This window comes from Oryx dammah, unplaced genomic scaffold (genome assembly GCF_014754425.2).
Source record: "Oryx dammah isolate SB20612 unplaced genomic scaffold, SCBI_Odam_1.1 HiC_scaffold_17, whole genome shotgun sequence".
Taxonomy (NCBI): domain Eukaryota; kingdom Metazoa; phylum Chordata; class Mammalia; order Artiodactyla; family Bovidae; genus Oryx; species Oryx dammah.
In genome coordinates, this window is record NW_024070201.1 from 5,473,774 (window position 1) to 5,494,461 (window position 20,688).

Consider the following 20,688-nt stretch of genomic DNA (forward strand, 5'->3'; position numbering starts at 1 on the left):
TAGATGTACAGAGTATACATTATTTTACTTGATTTTCCCAAAAGCCATTTTAGAGGAATTTTGAAACTGAGCAGGATGCCATGGGTCCCTTCTGGGTACATGTCCTTTCTCTGAACCACCACCTACCAACACACATATTTTTTTGTTTGTAGGAAATGGGTTTCATTCAACTTCCTTGACCTTCCCTGAATTTCAAAGGACGGATTCAAACAGTTCCTAAGTCAAGCAAGGGGATCTGATCCCATCACTTCAAGGCAAATAGAAGGGGGAAGAGTCGAAGCAGTGGTAAATTTTATTTTGGGGCTCCAAAATCACTGTGGACAGTAACTGCAACCATGAAATTAGATGATCTTTACTCCTTAGAAAGAAAGTTATGACAAACCTAGACAGCATATTAAAAAGTAAAGACATCAGTTTGCCAACAAAAGTTTATAGAGTCAAAGCTGTGGTTTTTCCAGTAGTCATGTACAGATGTGATAGTTGGATCAGAAAGAAGGCTGAGTGCTGAAGAATGGATGCTTTTGAATTGCGGTGCTGAAGAAGACTCTTGAGAGTCTCTTGGACAGCAAAGAGATCATACCAGTCAATCCTAAAGGAAATCAACCCTGAGTATTCATTGGAAGGACTGATGCTAAGCTAAAGCTCCAAAACTTTGGCCACTTCATGCGAAGAGTTGCCTCATTAGAAAAAATCCCAAAGGAAAGACTGAGAACAGGAGGAGACATCCTCAGATAGAGGATGAGATGGTTGAATGGTATCACCAACTCAATGGGCTTGAGTTTGAGCAAACTCTGGGAGACAATGAAGAAGAGAGAAGCTTGGCATGCTGCAGCCCATGGGGTTACAAGGAGCTGGGCAGGACTTAGAGACTAAACAATAATAATAAAAATTAGGGAAGGGAGAGGGTGCAGAAACAAGGGAGGTGCAGTCAAAAAACAATAGTGCAGTGATGGGCAGGGTCCCGGTTCCTCTCCAAGGAATACACATAACAATACCTTTGAAACTTCTGCAGAAACTACAGTCCCCACCCAGATGGAGGATGGTGACTTCAGGGTGAGCACAAGATTCCTAGAACCCACAGTGGAAGATACTGAAGACTTTGACCCAGTCCCCAAATGATTCTTCCTTTAAAACCTTTCATGGTCAACAGAATCTTTAGAGTTGGCTTTTGGACCCAAGTTCACCTTTGCCTGGTTGCCAGCCTCCTGAATAAAGCAATCTTTCCCTTCCAACAAACACTTGTCTCTCAGACATTGACTTTCAAGTGGCAAACAGCTGAACCTGAGTTCAGTTATAATAATATTATTATTATTCCAATTCTCTAGTCAAGAAACTGAACTACACACCTAATAGTAGGTTCAAATTTCAAATCTCTGTCTGCCTCATGTTGCTGTTGTTATTCAGAGCTGCCAACAGCCCATGATTTTGAAATTATACAGCATTTGTTAGGTCTTATATTTTTAGTAGCTTCATTTAATCAGGAGAGTGCATAATTTCCTCAGTTCAGTCTCTCCGCAACAAAGATTTAAAACAGTAGGCCAGTGTAACAGTTCAGCTCAGAGCTTTATTTGGAAAAACCCTGGAAGACATGAGAGTGGGCCTACCCCAAAGGAAAGGCCTCAGCGCCTCCTGGCTCTCTTTTTATACTTTTTGTCTCCTCTCCACCTCCCAGAGCCTGCCCTGTGCAAATTAGGGCTAGCACCCCATCATCAATCAGGAAGAGGATGTATTTGTTTCACGTGAGGTTCTCACTTTGTGAATTTCTCCTTTGTTCCTTTTTCACAGGCCTTCCCCCTTTCTTTGTCGATCGTTTAACCACCACCATTTTGTACTCCTTTTTCTAGTCTAACTACCTGACAATTTATATTCATTACCTTAGAGCAAGAAGATGTCAACAGAAGTTCAATTAATGGTCAAGAAGAGAAAAAGGAATTTTATTTGAAGCAAATTGAGGATTATAACCCAGAAAGCAGACTCTCTGAGAACTGTTCTGCCTGTTAGAAGTTAAAGGGACAGTCATGTACATTTTTGAGGCAAAGAATCATCCATCAAAATGACATACTGATAATTTTACATAAAGTTCACCAAGGATACACAGGCAAGGTAAGCACATGCAAAGTGAACAGTGAGTCACTTTGATCTCTTATAGGGTTGGGAAAGAAAGCTGTCCTTTTAAGAAGTTACATTGCTAGTGCTGCAGAGAAGAAGCCAGTGCTGACTCTATGTTGGAAACTGTTTCTTTGACTTGCTTTTATTTGATTTTGTTATTATAATCATACATAATAGCCTGCCTCAGAGGACCCTGCCCCTGTACCCTGTGCCTGACTGTATAATCTGACTCTGCCTACCTGTGAATAGCTACAACAAAAAGAAGAGATGAACACACCCTTTCCAAAGGCTTGCCATTCCTGGAGATGTTTTGCAAGATGGAGGACACTTTCATTTTGTTTCCCCGCTGCCTCTCCCTCTCTATTCTGCCTTCTGACTTCAGTTCCACCTTGCTTCTCTCTCTCTGACTGTATAAAAGAAACTGACATCCAGATCCTGACAAGATGGTTACCCTGAAACATTAGTTTGCCATCTTCTTGGTCACCCGGCTTTCAGAATAAAATCATATTCCTTGCCTCAACACCTCGTCTCTTGGACTCATTGGCCTGTCATGTGGTAAGCAGGATGAGCTTGGGCTCAGTAACACTAGTTGCATCAGAAGGAAGGGAACAAAATGGTTTTTATGGTCAAACAGGCACTCCCATCTTTGAGAAATTCTGGCTAATGTGAAATGCCAATGTACACTGCACACTAGTGTGAAAGAGAAAAGGCCCAAATGGACACACAGAGAGAAATTTATGTTTAAACTTTCTTGATGTGCCTTAAAATATAAATTTTATTTGATCAGCTTGGTTTATATTCCTCACTTTAGAGCAAGAAGATATTAACCATGAACCAAGGAAATGGTTTACATTTCCCTAAGTATCTTTTTAAAATTTTTTTATTTTTAATCAGAGGATAATTGTTTTACTTGTTTACCTTTTATTATCATATAACATCTAATCACAGGGAACTTTTTAAATGTCAGGTAAATAATAAAATGCTGTTGTATGGTACAAATTGCAATTTTTAAAAAATGTCTATAATGGTACATTTATAATAATTTGGTGGTCTAAACAGTACTGTTATGTCTTGTTTACAATTGAACATCAGATAGGTTAAGGAACTTCCTTATGTTTGCAGAGTTTACAAGTGATGGAGCTGTAACTCAGTCTAGGCCCTTTGACTCTAATCTTGTGCTTTTTAAAACTCGTTGCTTAGATCATGTGAAATAAAAGAAAATATAGTGTCTCCACCTCCAGTTCCTAGCACAGAGTTCCTAAAACTCTTGTAGTTTCCTAAGTGATAAGAGCATTAGAAGTGTCTTTTGACCTAGTGTTTGTTCTTTGACCCCAGAGTTCCTTCCTTGGTGATAGCCTTATCTTTTATTCTAACGAGGCAAGTTTTGATGGACTCTAGCACTTATCACCAAAAAGATGAAGCTGTAACTAGAAAGTCTGGAGTTTCAGCCCCATCCTCATTCTCCAAAGAGGGGAGAAAAGCTAGAAATGGAGTCAATGATTGATCATGCCTACATGATGAAGCCTCCATAAAGCTCCCCAATGTGTGGGGTGAGACGAGCTTCCAGAATGGTGAACACACACACTTATGGAGACGATGACACACTCCAATTCCAGGGAATAGAGCTCCTACTCCTGGGAATCTCTCAGACCTGGCCCTACGTATTTCTTCATCTGGTGGCTCACCTGTATCCTTTATCAAGTTCTTCATTTTGTAGTGCACTGGTAAACGTAAAGCTGCCCTGAATTCTGTGACCTCTTCTAGTAAAAAGTCAAATTTAAGAGTGAGAGGTCAATGGGAACTTCTGACTTGAGGCCAAGTCAGACTGACGTCATGAGCAACATGAGGGCCTACTCCTTGCAAGCTGGCATTGGAAAAAGGAGGCAGTCTCAAGGGGCTGAACTCTTGACCTGTGGAATCTGGTGCTCTCTCCAAGTGGACAGAGTCACAACTGAGCTACTTTGTAGGACACCCAGCTGGGGTGACAGAGAATTGCTTAGTGCGCAGCCCTGCCCTGCCCCCACACCTGGTGTCTGAAGGGCTTTGAATGTGAAACCGTGTAACTCAGATTGAGACTCAAACCCAACCAAAACCTAGATTGAGACTTGAACCCATGATCTTTTGAAAGTACAGAACTGGACTCAGGGGCTTCCCAGGTCATGCTAGTGGTAAAGAACCTGCCTGCCAATGCAGAAAATGCAAGAGAGGCAGGTTCTATTCCTGGGTCAGAAAGATCCCCTGGAGTAGGAAATGGCAACCCACTCCAGTAATTCATGCCTGGAAAGTTCCATGGACAGCAGAGCCTGGTGCGCTGTAGTCCATGAGGTAGCAGAGAGTCAGACATAACTGAGCAACTGAACACACACACACACACACACACACACACACACACACACACATACACACACACACACCCCTGGTCTCAAGACTTAATGAAGCTCAGGTTCTTGATGTTTCATCGCAAAAGGAATTCAGTAAGAGACAAAGTGATAGGTAAGAAGTGGATTTATTTGGAGAAAAAGCACACTCTAAAGACAGAGTGTAGGCCATCTCAGAAGGCAAGAGCAGCACCAGGGTGTGGAGTTGTCAGTTTCTGTGGGGGTGGGTAACTTCACAGGCTAAAGAGTAGGAGGATTATTCTAGCTATTTTGGGGAAGGGGGAGATGTTCAAGAACTGGGCCACCTGCCACTTTGGGGACTTTATGGTCAGCCTTGGAATTGTCACAGCACTTGTGGGTGTGTTATTTAGCTGCGGATGTGCTACGATGAGCGTGTACTGAGGCTCAAGGTCTAGCGGAAGTTAACTCGTCCACCATCCTGGATCTATTTGGTTCTAATCTGTTTGCCACGTCCTTGAGCTACATGGGTGTTGTGCCCTGACCCATCTCTCCCATTTCCATAGCAATATTGCCTGGGAAATCCCATGGACAGAGGAGCCTGGCAGGCTACAGTCCATGGCGTCAAAAAAGAGTTGGACACGACGTAGTTACTAAACAACAAAACAACAATAAGAATAAAGCAGAAACAGGGGAAAGGCAGTTTTCCTAAAAAGGATGTATAAGAGAACCATCCGCAAACATGTCAACTGGGAAAAAACATATAACTTAAAGGTTGCAAGTTATGTTTTGTTCTGGGACCTTACTGAGGACTCAAGCCCAGAAGGTGGCCTCTCAGGTATTTCTGAAGAACTGTTGCAATGAAGTAAGGGAGTAGCCAAGATACACAGGAGTTTTTGCTGGGGAAAAAAAAATGTAGTTAAACATTAAAAGACTACTGTGAATCACAAGAAACAGAATTCCCAAGTTAATAATCTTAGACTTTTCTATATATGGAAAGATGCAAGTGTGTGGACTCACTGAACTTGTTCATTCGCTGCACATTTTCATTACCTGGGCCAATACCTTGGGTTTCCCCATCCTGAACCTCCCTCAGGCTGCACCAAGAGTGGCTGCCATGGTTGATGGCTTGATGGCTGGTAACATTTGTTGCTTGTTAAAATGACAGACAACTTTTTTTTTTTTTCAGTCCACTCAAATGTTCCAAAGTCATGACTTTGGGGGAATAAAGCATGCATACCAGAAAGAATATTGATTTTTATAGAATTGATCCTGAGCTTAAAACAACCTGTGTCAGCTTGCCCTACCACTGGGAGGATAATGTAACTTCCCATTTTTCCTCACCTGTCACAGAGCTCAAACGGTGCCTGGTTGCAGAGGTTTTGTGAGGCCTGGCCTCCCTTATCACATAGCAGATGTTCTCCAGGACCTTGACTCCCCCACGTGGTATGGCCAGCGAACTAAGAAGGGGAGCAGGACTCCTGATCCCCAACGCTGTCCTTTCTCTAGGCCAAAGGATGCTCTTCCTCCTCTGATGCTCCCTCCAAAGTGTTGCCTCAACCCTCCCCTGCCAGACTAGAGCGCTAGATCTTCCAATGGTGCTGTTTTAAGCCACTAAGCTTGTGACAACTTGTTATGCAGCAGCAGCTAGCTAACAAGCCTGGAAAAACTGCCCAAAAAGCACTGACTTGCATATTCATTATTATTTATTTCTGTTATGTCCTATAAATAATTTTGGTGATGTATACCCACCTAAAAAACATTTTCTCTATAATAAGTAGAGTGACTTCTGGCTTCCTAAAAGATATGTGCCTTATAACATATAAAATCAATCTTTCTAAGGAACTTAGAGGCCCATAGTAACACATTCCTGATTGCAATCATTCTGTGAGATACTAAATTTCCTGCAACTACAGTCAGAGTCCGATTATTTTTGGAACCCCAACATACAACATAGTGCTTCCCATATGATATATTCTTACAAATATGGTTCACTAAATCAGTCAGGAAAGTCTATGTTTGTTTATTTTATCTATACAAATAAAAATTCAGAGGCTCTATTAATCAACAGATCTTGTCCCTATATTTTATAGCACCTAGATATTTACAACATCACTGAGAGCTCACCATGATTCTTTGAGATTAAACATTTCTGCACTGATATTGACTAGGTCTTTCCCACAGTTATTTCAAACAATTCTACTTTAATGATCACCAGTGTAAAATAATTGTTGTCAAGCCTATACCAAATAACTCCTAGCTTTCTTATTGTGTGAATCTTTATTAAACCACAATCATGGTTTCCTGAATTCACAGGAGTCCCCTTTCCTATCACTGTGGCTACTGAATGAAGCAGGAAATCCTGTCTGGAAGCACCAGAAGAACTGAGGGGACAGCCCCTCCACTCACAGCACACATACTCTCTCACCTTGGCTGGGAAAATGGCCTGGATGCCACCTGTTCTAGAAAATACCTCTCTTGATATTTGTTGCCTTTGCAAACACCATGCGTACTCTGTAGGAGAAAAAAAAAAAGACCTGATTTTTCCTAAGAAATTCATTCACTTCCCCTTTTATGCTTCTTTTCATATAATCTTCTGTAGAGATGAGGAAGTTGTGGTTAAACACTAAATTGACAGGAAGCATAATGAATTCTTACCTGTGACACATTGGAAGTCCACATGAGCAACCCTCTTGTGCACAAGTCATGCTTGGGTCACCGGTTTGAGAGCAGAGATTTGTAGAACCCATGGAATTCTGTGAAATCAAATGGACTTAAAGGAAAGAGAAAAGATATCTACTAAAGAGGAGGGACAGCCAGAATATAGCATGAAGGCTCCCTCCACCTTGCCCGTCAAGTTCACTGCCTCAGAGAAGGACACTGGATCGCTGAGAAGGGAGGAGAAACACTCAGGCTTTCCTCCAAGGGTGGAAAGCAAACCACTGTGGCCGCTAATGCTTGTAATAATACAGGGATAACACTGAATGTGAAACAAAATACTAATCATGTTTCCATGGATATTGTTGGTTAGAATGAGGCTGTGTTTTCAAGCAATTGTATTAAAAAAAAAAAAGGAAGAAGAAGAAGATTTTAAAAGGGTATGTAGATCTGACAAACCTCCAAGAGGAGGAAATGAATGTTAATGCAGGTAAAAACCATTGAGCCAAGCTAACTCTACCATCTCCCCTTCCCTTAGTCTCCCAGGGGAACCAGTGTCTGTCTTCTGTGTAATTGTAGCACTTTATATAAGTCTCTTATAGCATAAACTCAAAGTACCATGGAGAATTTACTGACGCATTTTCCTCTCTCCACCATAAGGGACTGGAATACTGAAGATACTAAGTAAATATCTGTTGCATAGATGAATGTGTCTGTGAATGGATAATTAATGCAGTCTATCCCTGTGGATCAAATGTGTTCAAGCATCTATGGGGAAAGTGCAGTTAAAAGTAGTAACACAGGGAAATCTGAGAACACTGCCACAGATGACCTGGGCTGTTCCCGGGGATTGCTTCACTCTGACAACACTGGCTCTTTGTGTACCCCAGGCACATCCACCCTGGTGACACCCAGCCAGAAGGACCTCAGTACCATCCAGACCATCTATGGTGAGCACAGAGAAAAACGCCTGGCACAGTGACTGCTGTTTATATGCTTTTCAAATAAATAGCTATTCACTGTGTTTTCCTAAGACAGAGCCTTCAGGAAAAGTGTTTTTTATCAACAGAATATACCAGTTTAACCTTACTTCAGAACCTTTATTTATTTCTTAGGGATCTTCCAAAAATCCCATGCAGCCACAAGAACCACTAGTACCACAAGTCTGGGATAGCAAGTTAACACCTGATGCTGTAACCAAAATTCTTGGAGAATTCTCTTTCTTTAAAAGCAGGTATAGGGTCTTCCCTGGTGGCTCAATGGCAAAGAAGCCACCTCGCAATGCAGGAGACATGCATTTGATCCCTGACCCGGGAAGATCCCACACGCCGTGGAGCAGCTAAGCCCGTGCGCCACACCACTGAGCCTGTGCTCTAGACCCCAGGAGCTGCAACAGCCAGTGGGCCCCAGGGCCCCTGCTCTGCGACAAGAGAAGACCCCTGAAACAGAAGACCAAGCACCACAGGAGAGGACCCCCACTCACTGCAACCAGAGAAAAGCCCACAGCACAGCCAGAAATAACCAAACAAAATTATCTAAAAAATGAAAACAGTTATAAAGAAGTCAACACTAATACTGACATATTTTTAAGTTGTTCTGACATTTCATAAATGTTTTTTATGTTGCTCTAGTAATATATTTTTTATATTTAATTTTCATAATAGTGCATTCACCTTAAATGATCTATTCTTCAAAAAATTTTTATCACAGATAGGCCATTAAATCCTTTAAAAAATGCATGAAGTAAAAGATATAATAAGAGAGTCAGTCAACTACTACCACACATACAAATATTAATATGTAGAGTTAGGCAGATAGGATTTGCCTCATTAAAAACCACAGGCTTGTTAGTAAAGGAGCCAGAAATGATTTTCCAATTCCTTTCACTACTTCCCTGTCTAGGATGATAAACATGTTAGTGAGTTAGAGTATATAGGTTGTTCTGCATAGCTGCTTAAATCAGATCTCTACACTGTGCGAAGGGCAATGTAACCTGGAACCCTGACAGGGAGGGCATCATTTATGTATCTCCCCTTCCAACCTGGAGAGGACACCTATCCCAAAGCCTATGATCCTGACAGGCTTCTGTTTTCCCATACAGAAGGGATGGAGAATCCCCCTGAATTCACGAGGACACACCTTCAGGCAGGTAAGGGCCGGTACACATCATGCCTTCCTCCAGAGAGGAGCAGAAATGTCAAAACTCCTGAAGTGTGTGGGCTCAAAAATGCTGAGGTTCCCTTCACACATGTGGCTCTGGCCTCCTCTCCCCACCAAACCGATGCCTTGAAGGAAAGGGAAGCAGATTATGCTTTCTCATAGTTTTGGTCCTCCAAAAGATGAGAAATGCTAGGAATTTGAAGGGAGTCAGAAAGACTCCCTGATCCTATAAAATGTTTGATTATTTTTACTATCGTGTGTCAGTACCAACACAAGAAAGAAATGCAAAACAATGATGGATATGGCTACAATATATTTTCATTTGTCTTGGTAAATATAGATATGCATGGATCAATACGAGAAGATGTTTTTCTTTCCTCCTTCCCTTTTTTCTCCCTTTCTCCCAATCTCCATCCCTTTCTTATTTCCTTTCTTCCTCACCTTCTGTTTCAATGGCAAGCTCTTAGGATGTCAGGAAAATCCTCTCTAAAACAATTCTGTGAAGAAAAATTTCCATTTGGCAGGAAGAGTTCAGGTAGAGTTGGAATCTGGCCGTAAAGGAATCACTCAGAATTCCCTGGGACCTTGACATTTATCCTTGAAGGAACTGAAACCTGGATGTGGTCACAGATTTGCACAAGGTCCTTAGCCCCCTTGGGAGAAGGTTGAAGCAGGGACTGACATGAGAATTAGGAAGCACGTAGCTGGTCTGGAGGAAATCCCATGGGGCATGGCCGAGGAGTAAGGAACTGAAATAAGTGAGCAGAGACCACAGGGCTGTGCCTGTGAGCGGTTACCGCTCTGGCCCGCAGGGGCCCAGTCCCACTGCAGACCCTGAAGTCCTCACAGAGTGCCCTTCAGAGCTGTCCCACCGAAGGACAGGGGACCTAGGGTACCTCCTGCCCACTTTTCCCCTCGTTGTTTGAGGAGGTCCTGAAGCTGTCACCAGACAGCACCTTGGCAGACACCACACTGGCCCAGCCTGCCCTTGGGCTGCGGAGAGCTCGAGGCTGAGGGGAATGATGGGGACCACCTGTCAAAGCTGCACTTCTGTGGGTGGGCCCAGGGATTTGGGCATCAGGAGGGTCTGCTCCAGAGACGGACAAGGAGGGTGCTTCCCACACGTCAGCCTTTGTAGTATCCTTTTTTTCTTTCCCAAGGCTGGCTGGCTATGGGGCTTCCATTCTGTTTCTGTAGTTTTGGGAACACGTGTGTCAGCCCACATGGAAGTCTCTGCTGTGCTTTTACTCTAGTATCCACAACTGTGAGATGAACACAACCAAACTCCCAGTTGAAAGATCATAATAAAGAAGAGTTTAGTCTGAGCAGCTGTTGCCTCTTACTAGCTTTAGACATCTCTAGCCTCCAGGGGTCAACCTGCCCCGGATGCTCATCCACTTCCATGTAGGACTTTTGTAGACAGGATATAAGGCAGGTAAAGGACTTATGTTTGAAGTGGTTACTTTTGTGAACATTAAGCTTGTGTTCCAGAGATAAGAACATCTGTAAATCAGCCAGATTAAGGGAAGTTAGATACAATCTGTTATTTTCTTTTAATATACACACAGATAGATGTCTTCCACAAAATAGTTGACCTAAAATTTATTCCTGACTTCTAGACAGTACTATTAAATGGAGTTGAGATTGCTTACAAAGTTGTTAGAGGAGATACATCTTATTTTTAAAGGTAAAGCTTCTGAGTTTTTTGTCAATATTTTTGTGACTTAGATTTTTCATTAGTTTTTTAGTTGAAAATTAAGGGGGTACTGGATACTTTTTAAGCTGTGGATTTCTCTTGAAAGCTAAGAGTTTCACCTACCAAGTCGGTGACTCCATGATGGTGATTAAAATTCATGGAGTCTGTTTCTCAAAAATTTTAATTACATATTATATGACTGCAATCATAACTTTTCTTACGGACTGATTGTGATACTAGAATGAGGAAGCTTTGCTCTCAGCGCAAACTGCAAATGTATTTTAAACACATTCCACATCACTGGATGTGTTCAATTATATATATTGTATATGTAATACATAAGTAAACTTGGTCTGGGTCAGTATATACAAATATATCAATATAAATATTGATTATGTTAATAATATATAAAATAAAAACTTAGCTGGGTCAATATCTATATATCTATATGTATAGATAGATAAAGATCTCTAAATCAATATATAGACATACAGACATAGATACAGATACTGACTCAGATAAAATTTATATATATATTTATAATTTATTATATGTATGTGTATTCCATTTCTTGCAAATGTGGCCTGAGTCAATATATATCTTTATATATAAGTATGGAGACTTGTCTTGGATAAGTATACGTATTTAGGTATTTTTATCTATTTGTGTAAAAAAAACAAACAATAAAAATATAGAGAGAATGAGAGAAGAAAAGAAAATAAGAGAGTGAAACCAACTCAGGACACATTTACAAAAAATATTAATAGAACACATACCTAGATTATATGTATCAATATCTCTAATTCTATATTTATCTACCAACCTATGTCAAGTTTCCAAATCTATAGGAATATCTATATACTACTAAATCTATTAATATATCAACTCAGGCCACACTTACAGGAAGTGGTGTATATACACATATATATATATATATGGAAACTTGGTCTGGGTCAGTATACATATCTGTATCTATAGATCTGTATGCAGATATCTCTATATAGATATAGATGTCACATTTATAAGAAATGGAACACAAATACTTGTTCTTTGGTGTTCTGAGCAAGTCCATAAATATGGATCATCATCTTAAGGGAGGTGTAGAGTGACTCCCCTACCCGCTGCCCACGTGATAGATGAGCTACAGTGAAATGATGGACAAAATGCTTGGATTTTGCCATATTGGTCATTCTAATGACCAACTCTGTGTTCATTATGATAATGTTAAGCTCTTCAAAAACATTCAGGAATTTGGCTTTTACATATACAAAATATAAATACAATTTAACATGAATGATTTTATTAGTTTAAGGAAAGAATCTTGGCAAATATCAATTTAAAGTATATATCTTGAAAATAAGGATGTATATAGATGAAGATTTTGTGAGGTGGTAATGTGTATTTGTGCAGGGATACTCTGCCTCCATGATTTAAGATCAATTACTATTCTGGGGTAACTAAATGAACAAATACTGAGTTTTTCGCCTGGACCCAGCTGAGTCAAGAGCTGAGCTGCCTTCCAATCAGATGTAGAAGTGTACATTACCTGCCCACATCTGCAAGACCACTTGTGCCAACCCACACTGCCTGTACAGCTGGAGAAGTAAGCCGGTCACACTAGGGATGAATGTTCCACTCAAGTGCACCTCACTTTGGATAAAGCCCTCCATCGATTTCTCATCTGGGAGAAACCCTGGCTACTGTCTTCTAGCGTGCGTGCTCAGTCGTGTCCAACTCTTTGCAACCCCATGGACTACAGCCCACCAGGCTCCTCTGTCATGTAATTTTCCAGGCAAGAATATTGGAGTGGGTTGTTATTTCCTACCCCAGGGGATCTTCCCAACCCAGGGATCGAACCCACATCTCTTGCATTTGCAGGCGGATTCTTTACCACTGAGCCTAATCTGTCTTCCAGAATCCCAGGCAAATTGCTTTCATAGTCAAGTTTTTAACTGGCAGGCAGTAAATTCTGACTCTTTAAGGGAGATCAGATGCTGCCCAGTTACCCTAAGGACATCAACAGCTCCTTTGGCTTCTCTGGAAGGGTGATGAGATAAATCAATGCTCCCGTCCATGAGGAGGAAATTGGAAAGATGTACTTCTTTGTTGACAATGAGTATTGGAGGTAAAGAGAAACCCTTGGAGATCTTAGCACATCAAATCCTTCCTTAGTGGAAAGAAAGTTGCCTTTTAAAATAAACCACCACAATATTGTAAAGTAATTAGCCTCCAATTAAAATTTTAAAAATAAATAAAATTACTCTAAAATTGGGATAAAGCTCCATCCTCTTCTGTGAATGGACACAGCCAAGCTGAGTGTCATTTAGTCCCCTAAATGAACCTATGCCTCTTTAGGTATGGTCTAGGCTGTCTCAGTCTCCTATAATCCTGTTAAACCAGGACAGTTTCCAGTTAAAATTCCCTATTATTTTATACCAATGATGAACCCACTCACAGTTGTTTTAAGCAGCCATTGGATTTCAGTACAGTGGACATAAAGCTAACACCTACCTCTCAGATTTGTTGAGAAGATGAAATGAATCAAGTGTTCAAAGCATTTAGAACAGTGATTGGCACCTAGAAAGTTCTTTCTGAAGGCTAAGTGTTATTTATTATATTAATCACACACTCTGATATTTTTAATCTATTTTTTATCAGTTCATGGATGCAGATTATCCCAAAGAGATAACTCAAGATAACTCATATCCCTGGGATTGGCAAAAAAGTTCATACTGTTTTCTCCATTTTTTACTGTAGAAATAGCATATGTGCCATTACTTAGATATGAAAGTAAATTGCATTCATGAAAACTTGTATTTTTTTCAAGAATTCATGTGGAAAATCATTATTCATCTAATATGATCATTATCTTTCATTTTATTTCCAAGATTTTTCTACTTTTTCTACTTCTTTTATGGAAAAGAGAAGTACAAATCTAATCCTAAAACTAAGCAAGTTTCTGTCTTCCTGAATACTAACAGCTGGTTCAACTGCAGAAGTAACTGACTGATGTCACCAGTTGATTGATTGATTCTCACAAAGGAGATGGAAAAACTATTTCTAACTCACCCAAGGAAGGTGAGTTTTCTGAGAAACCAGATATTTCAGTATTTTATTTTAATCTCTAGGTAATAACGAGGCTGCTGCTGCTAAGTCACTTCAGTCGTGTCCAACTCTGTGTGACCCCATAGATGGCAGCTCACCAGGCTCCCCCATCCCTGGGATTCTCCAGGCAAGAACACTGGAGTGGGTTGCCATTTCTTTCTCCAATGCATGAAAGTGAAAAGTGAAAAGTTAAAGTGAAGTCGCTCAGTCGTATCCGACCCTCAGTGACCCCATTCACTGCAGCCTTCCAGGCTCCTCCGTCCATGGGATCCTCTAGGCAAGAGCACATATAAACACAATCTTGTTTAACCTCTTTGGAATTGGAATGAAAACTGACCTTTTCCAGTCCTAAAGAAAGGCAATGCCAAAGAATGCTCAAACTACCGCACAGTTGCACTCATCTCACATGCTAGTAAAGAAATGCTCAAAATTCTCCAAGCCAGGCTTCAGCAATACGTGAACCGTGAACTCCCTGATGTTCAAGCTGGTTTTAGAAAAGGCAGAGGAACCAGAAATCAAATTGCCATGGAAAAAGCAAGAGAGTTCCAGAAAAACGTCTATTTCTGCTTTATTGACTATGCCAAAGCCTTTGACTGTGTGGATCACAATAAACTGTGGAAAATTCTGAGAGAGCTGGGAATACCAGACCACCTAACCTGCCTCTTGAGAAATCTGTATGCAGGTCAGGAAGCAACAGTTAGAACTGGACATGGAACAACAGACTGGTTCCAAATAGGAAAAGGAGGACGTCAACGCTGTATATTGTCACCCTGCTTATTTAACTTCTATGCAGAGTACATCATGAGAAATGCTGGACTGGAAGAAACACAAGCTGGAATCAAGATTGCTGGGAGAAATATCAATCACCTCAGATATGTAGATGACACCACCCTTATGGCAGAAAGTGAAGAGGAGCTAAAAAGCCTCTTGATGAACGTGAAAGAGGAGAGTGAAAAAGTTGGCTTAAAGCTCAACATTCAGAAAACGAAGATCATGGCATCTGGTCCCATCAATTCATGGGAAATAGATGGGGAAACAGTAGACACAGTGTCAGACTTTATTTTTTTGGGCTCCAAAATCACTGCAGATGGTGAAATTAAAATCAAAATCACTGCAGCCATGAAATGAAAAGATGCTTACTCCTTGGAAGAAAAGTTATGACCAACCTAGATAGTATATTCAAAAGCAGAGACATTACTTTGCCAACTAAGGTCCATCTAGTCAAGGCTATGGTTTTTCCTGTGGTCATGTATGGATGTGAGAGTTGGACTGTGAAGAAGGCTGAGCACCAAACAATTGATGCTTTTGAACTGTGGTGTTGGAGAAGACTCTTGAGGGTCCCTTGGTCTGCAAGGAGATCCAACTAGTCCATTCTGAAGGAGATCAATCCTGGGATTTCTCTGGAAGGAATGATGCTAAAGCTCCAGTACTTTGGCCACCTCATGCGAAGACTGGACTCATTGGAAAAGACTCTGATGCTGGGAGGGATTGGGGGCACGAGGAGAAGGGGACAACCGAGGATGAGATGGCTGGATGGCATCACAGACTCAATGGACGTGAGTCTGAGTGAACTCCGGGAGATGGTGATGGACAGGGAGGCCTGGCGAGCTGCGATTCATGGGGTCACAAAGAGTCGGACACGACTGAGAGACTGAACTGAACTGAACTGTTTAACCTCAGTCTGGACATATTCCATGTTGACTAGATCGCACTGTTTTGTGAACTTATTCAACTTAGTTTTAATTAAGTGCTGAGCACATCAAGGTCATAGTTTATCTTTAGGTTTTCACAGAGCAAAACTCTTTACCAATATTCTATGATAGTTCAGTAATTATATTTCTCATAGTAACTACATTCTCAAATATTATGTCTCTGCGCCTGCATGCTTGGTCACTTCAGTCACGTCCAACTCTTTTCAACCCCAGGGACTACAGACTGCCAGGCTCCTCTTCCACGGAACTCTCCAGGCAAGAATACTGGAGTGGGTTGCCATGCCCTCCTCCAAGGGATCCTTCTGACACAAGGATTGAACCCGCATCCCCTGTGTCTCCTACATTATAGGAGGATTCTTTACTGCTAAGCTACCGGGAAGCCCAAGAACCAAGTAGGTGCTCAATAAAACATTTTAATAAATGTATGCAGAATTGATGCTGGATGCCAGAAAAACTGGGAAGTCAATAACAAAGTGTGTAGTCAGGTTTGACCAACTATGAAAGGACTCCTCTGTCCTTCCTGCCAAGATACTAGAAAATTACAGACATGACAGCAACCCCAGAAATTCCTAGAAGGTGAGAGAAAATTTCTGAGTGGTCCAACATGGGAGGATCCATTGATGAGAATGAGAAACAAGAGCCACTGGGTGCAGACTTTATCACCAAACACCATGTTCCAAGCTGCTTCAGTTCCATCCCAGTCCCTAAACTGGCAAAGAGAATGAGCCAGGACCCAGGTTTAACTCATCTAAAGAGGCCGGGGAAACTATAGTTCATGGAAACATGAAATCACAGGAGAAATATGTACTTGGAATGCATATATATGACAAAGGACTTTCATCTAGAATATGTTAAAGGGCCCTACCAACTGTTAACAAAATGACAAATAATCCACTTAAAAACATACAGAGGTCTTAAATTAGAATTTTTTGCAAAGAAAGACATATAAATGATCAACAAACACATGAAAAATGTACTTATCATCAGTTATCAAGAAAAAAAATTCTCATAAGGTGCTATATAAAGCCACTAAGTGAAAGTTGCTCAGTTGTGCCTGACTCTTTGCGAACACATGCACTGTAGCCTGCCAGGCTCTCTGTCCATGGGATTTTTCAGGCCAGAATACTGGAGTGGGAAGCCATTCCCTTCTCCAGAGGATCTTCCCAACCCAGGGATCGAACCCGGGTCTCCCACATTGCAGGCAGATTCTTTACAGTCTGAGCCACCAGGGAAGCCCAAGAATACTGGAGTGGGTAGCCAACTGTAACCTGCTCTCTAGCCTGTAGGCTCCTGTGTCCATGGGATTCTCCAAGGCAAGAATACTGGAGTGGGTTGCCATGCCCTCCTCCAGGATAAAGCCACTAAAACAACTAGTATTAGTAAGACTGACAACACCAAATGTTGATGAAAAGCCAAAATATCTACAACTCTCATACAACATAGAAATTGCTCACAAATTTACTGAACCTATGATCTTTTGCACATATTTTCCCAAGCTCAATGAACACATAATATGCAAAAAGCTCTTTCAAGAATGTCCATAGAATTTTTATTCATGATAGCCCCAGTCTAAGTCATACAATAGAATATTACATAAAAATGAAAGTCAATGACCCACTGCTACTACTGGCAAACCTCATTTTATTGCACTTTGCAGATCCTGTGGTGTTTTTTCTTTTTTTTACTAAGTAAAGATTCATTAAAATCCTGAATCAAAAAAGTCTATTTTCCAACAGGATTTGCTTACTTTGTGCTGCCATGTAACATTTTGTAACATTTTGGTAACTCTCAAAATATTTCAAACTTTTAAAGTATTGTTATATGTGTTACAGTGGTCTGTGATATTTGATATTTCTATTATAATTGTTTGGGGATACCATGAACCATACCTGTATAAGATGGCAAGTTTCATTGATAAATGTTGTATGTGTTCTGACTGTTCCAATAACCAGCTGTTCCCCACCTCCCCCTCTACACAGGCCTCTCTATTTCCTGAGAACAACAATATTGAAACTAGGCCAGTTAATAGTCCTCAATGCCCCCTAAATGTTCAATATGCAAGGCCCTTACTTCAAATAAAAAGCTAGAAATGATTCAGCTTAGTGAGGAAAGCACATCAAAAGCTGACTTAGATCAAAAGGCAGGCCTTTTGCACCAAATAGTTAACCTGTGAATGCAAAAGAAGAGCTCTTGAAGACAAATAAAAGTGCTACTCCATGAACACACAAATGATAAGAAAGCAAACCAGCTTTATTCTACTATCACCGTACAGCGCATGTAGGGACAGTGTGGTCACTTTCCTATTAATTCTGGGAGTAACAGAAGGATGCCTACCATCACTGATATTTGTTCAACATAGTCCTGGGGCTCTGTCCATAAATTAAGACAAGAAAAACAATGATGGATGTAAAGATTAAAAGGGAAGAGTCCAAATTACCATTATTTTCAGATAATTAGATCATTTGCATAGAAAAGTCCAAAAGACCAAAACTCTTTAGGCAGAAATTTCAACATTTTCAAATATAACACAAACATACCAAAATTATTTATATTCCTATATACTCACAATAAAAAACTAGGTAAAATGTAGAAAGTAAAAGACTAATGATTACAGTAAAATCTACAATCTATATAGGAAATAATCTAGCAAAAACAGACCTTAAACTTTTAAATAAAATTTTAAGAGTTGTTAGACAAGAAGTCCAAACACTATATTCATGAATGAATGACCTGATACTCTAAAGATAATCCTTTTCCCCAAATTAACTTATAAATGAAATGAAACTTCAATTAAATCCAAACCATATTATTTGGAAAACAAAAACTGATTTTGAAGCTTTTATGAAGAAATAAATACAAACAAACAGCTACAGATTTTAACAAAGCATAAAGATAGAGTTGCACCAGACATTAAGACATCTCACAAAACCATTATAAAACTAACATAGGAGCAGGAATAGGAGCTTATGGAGCCAGATATGAGCCAAGAAACATATCCTTGATATGATAGAGGAGGCATCACAATTTAGGAAAACAAAGAGTAGTAAATAATGCTTGGAGAAAGCTGGTATACTATATGGAGAAGATAAAGGTGGGTTCTCTCTACCATTCAGTGTTCATGATTAATGTTCTTTACCGTGTATTGGCTTGGCCAAAAAGTTCATTCTGGTTTTTGTAAGATGTTGCAAAAAACCCAGACACGCTTTTGGCCAACGAAAAGGTCAGTTTTCACTCCAATGCCGAAGAATGCTCAAACTACTGCACAACTGCACTCATCTCACACGCTAGTAAAGTAATGCTCAAAATTATCCAAACCTGGCTTCAGCAATATGTGAACCGTGAACTTCCAGATGTTCAAGCTGGTTTTAGAAAAGGCAAAGGAACCAGAGATCAAATTGCCAACATCTGATGGATCATCAAACAAGCAAGAGAGTTTCAGAAAAACATCTATTTCTGCTTCATTGACTATGCCAAAGCCTTTGACTGTGTGGATCAAAACAAAGTGTGGAAAATTCTTAAAGAGATGGGAATACCAGACCACCTGACCTGCCTCTTGAAAAACCTGTTTGCAGGTCAGGAAGCAACAGTTAGAAGTGGACATGGAACAACAGACTGGTTCCAAATAGGAAAAGGAGTACGTCGATGCTGTATATTGTCACCCTGCTCATTTAACTTCTATGCAGAGTACATCATGAGAAATGCTGGGCTAGAGGAAACACAAGCTGGAATCAAGATTGCCGGGAGAAATATCAATAACCTCAGATATGTAGATGACACCACCCTCATGGCAGAAAGTGAAGAGGAACTAAAAAGCCTCTTGATGAAAGTGAAAGAGAAGAGTGAAAAAGTTAACTTAAAGCTCAACATTCAGAAAACGAACATCATGGCATCTCGTCCCATCACTTCATGGCAAATAGATGGGGAAACAGTAGAAACAGTGGCAGACTTTATTTTCTTGGTCTCCAAAATCACTGCAGATGGTGATTTCAGATTGAAATTAAAAGACACTTATACCTTGGAAGGAAAGTTATGACCAACCTAGACAGCATATTAAAAAGCGGGGACATTACTTTGTCAGTAAAGGTCCATCTAGTCAAGGCTATGGTTTTTCCTGTGGTCATGTATGGATGTGAGAGCTGGACTATAAAGAAAGCTGAGTGCTGAAGAATTGATGTTTTGAACTGTGGTGTTGGAGAAGACTCTTGAGAGTCCCTCGGACTGCAAGGAAATCTAACCAGTCCATCCTAAAGGAGATCAGTCCTGGGTGTTCATTGGAAGGACTGATGTTGAAGCTGAAACTCCAATACTTTGGCCATCTCATGGGAAGAGCTGACTCATTGGGAAAGACCCTGATGCTGGGAAAGACTGAGGGCGGGAGGAGAAGGGGACGACAGAGGATGAGATGGCTGGATGGCATCACCGACTCAATGGACACGGGTTTGGGTGGACTCTGGGAGTTGGTAATGGACTGGGAGGCCTGGTGTGCTGCGGTTCATGGAGTCGGACACAACTGAGCGACTGAACTGAACTGAACTGAGCCTGCTGGCCACAAGGAAGGATTGTGTTGATACTTCCTATCCTACTTGTAGTATGTGGAGCCCATCTCTAGCTCCAGGCACTGAACTGTAAGTGGTGGTGACATGTGGCTCTTCTGGGCTGGAACATTTAATTGCCTGCACAAAACTCTTCAGGTGTCTTTTTTTCCATCCGACATAGCAACTGTTAGAACTCAAAACTATGGCTCCTCTGGAAATCTGGGAAACGGGGTTACTGCCACAAGCAGAGTCCCTCTGTCCAACCATGATGGTTGCATAGCATGAGCAAGAAGTAAACCTTTGTTGCTTTAAGAGACATTAAAGGGTTCCGGGCTTACAATCACAGAATAACTTAACCCATCCTCTCTGGTATAAAC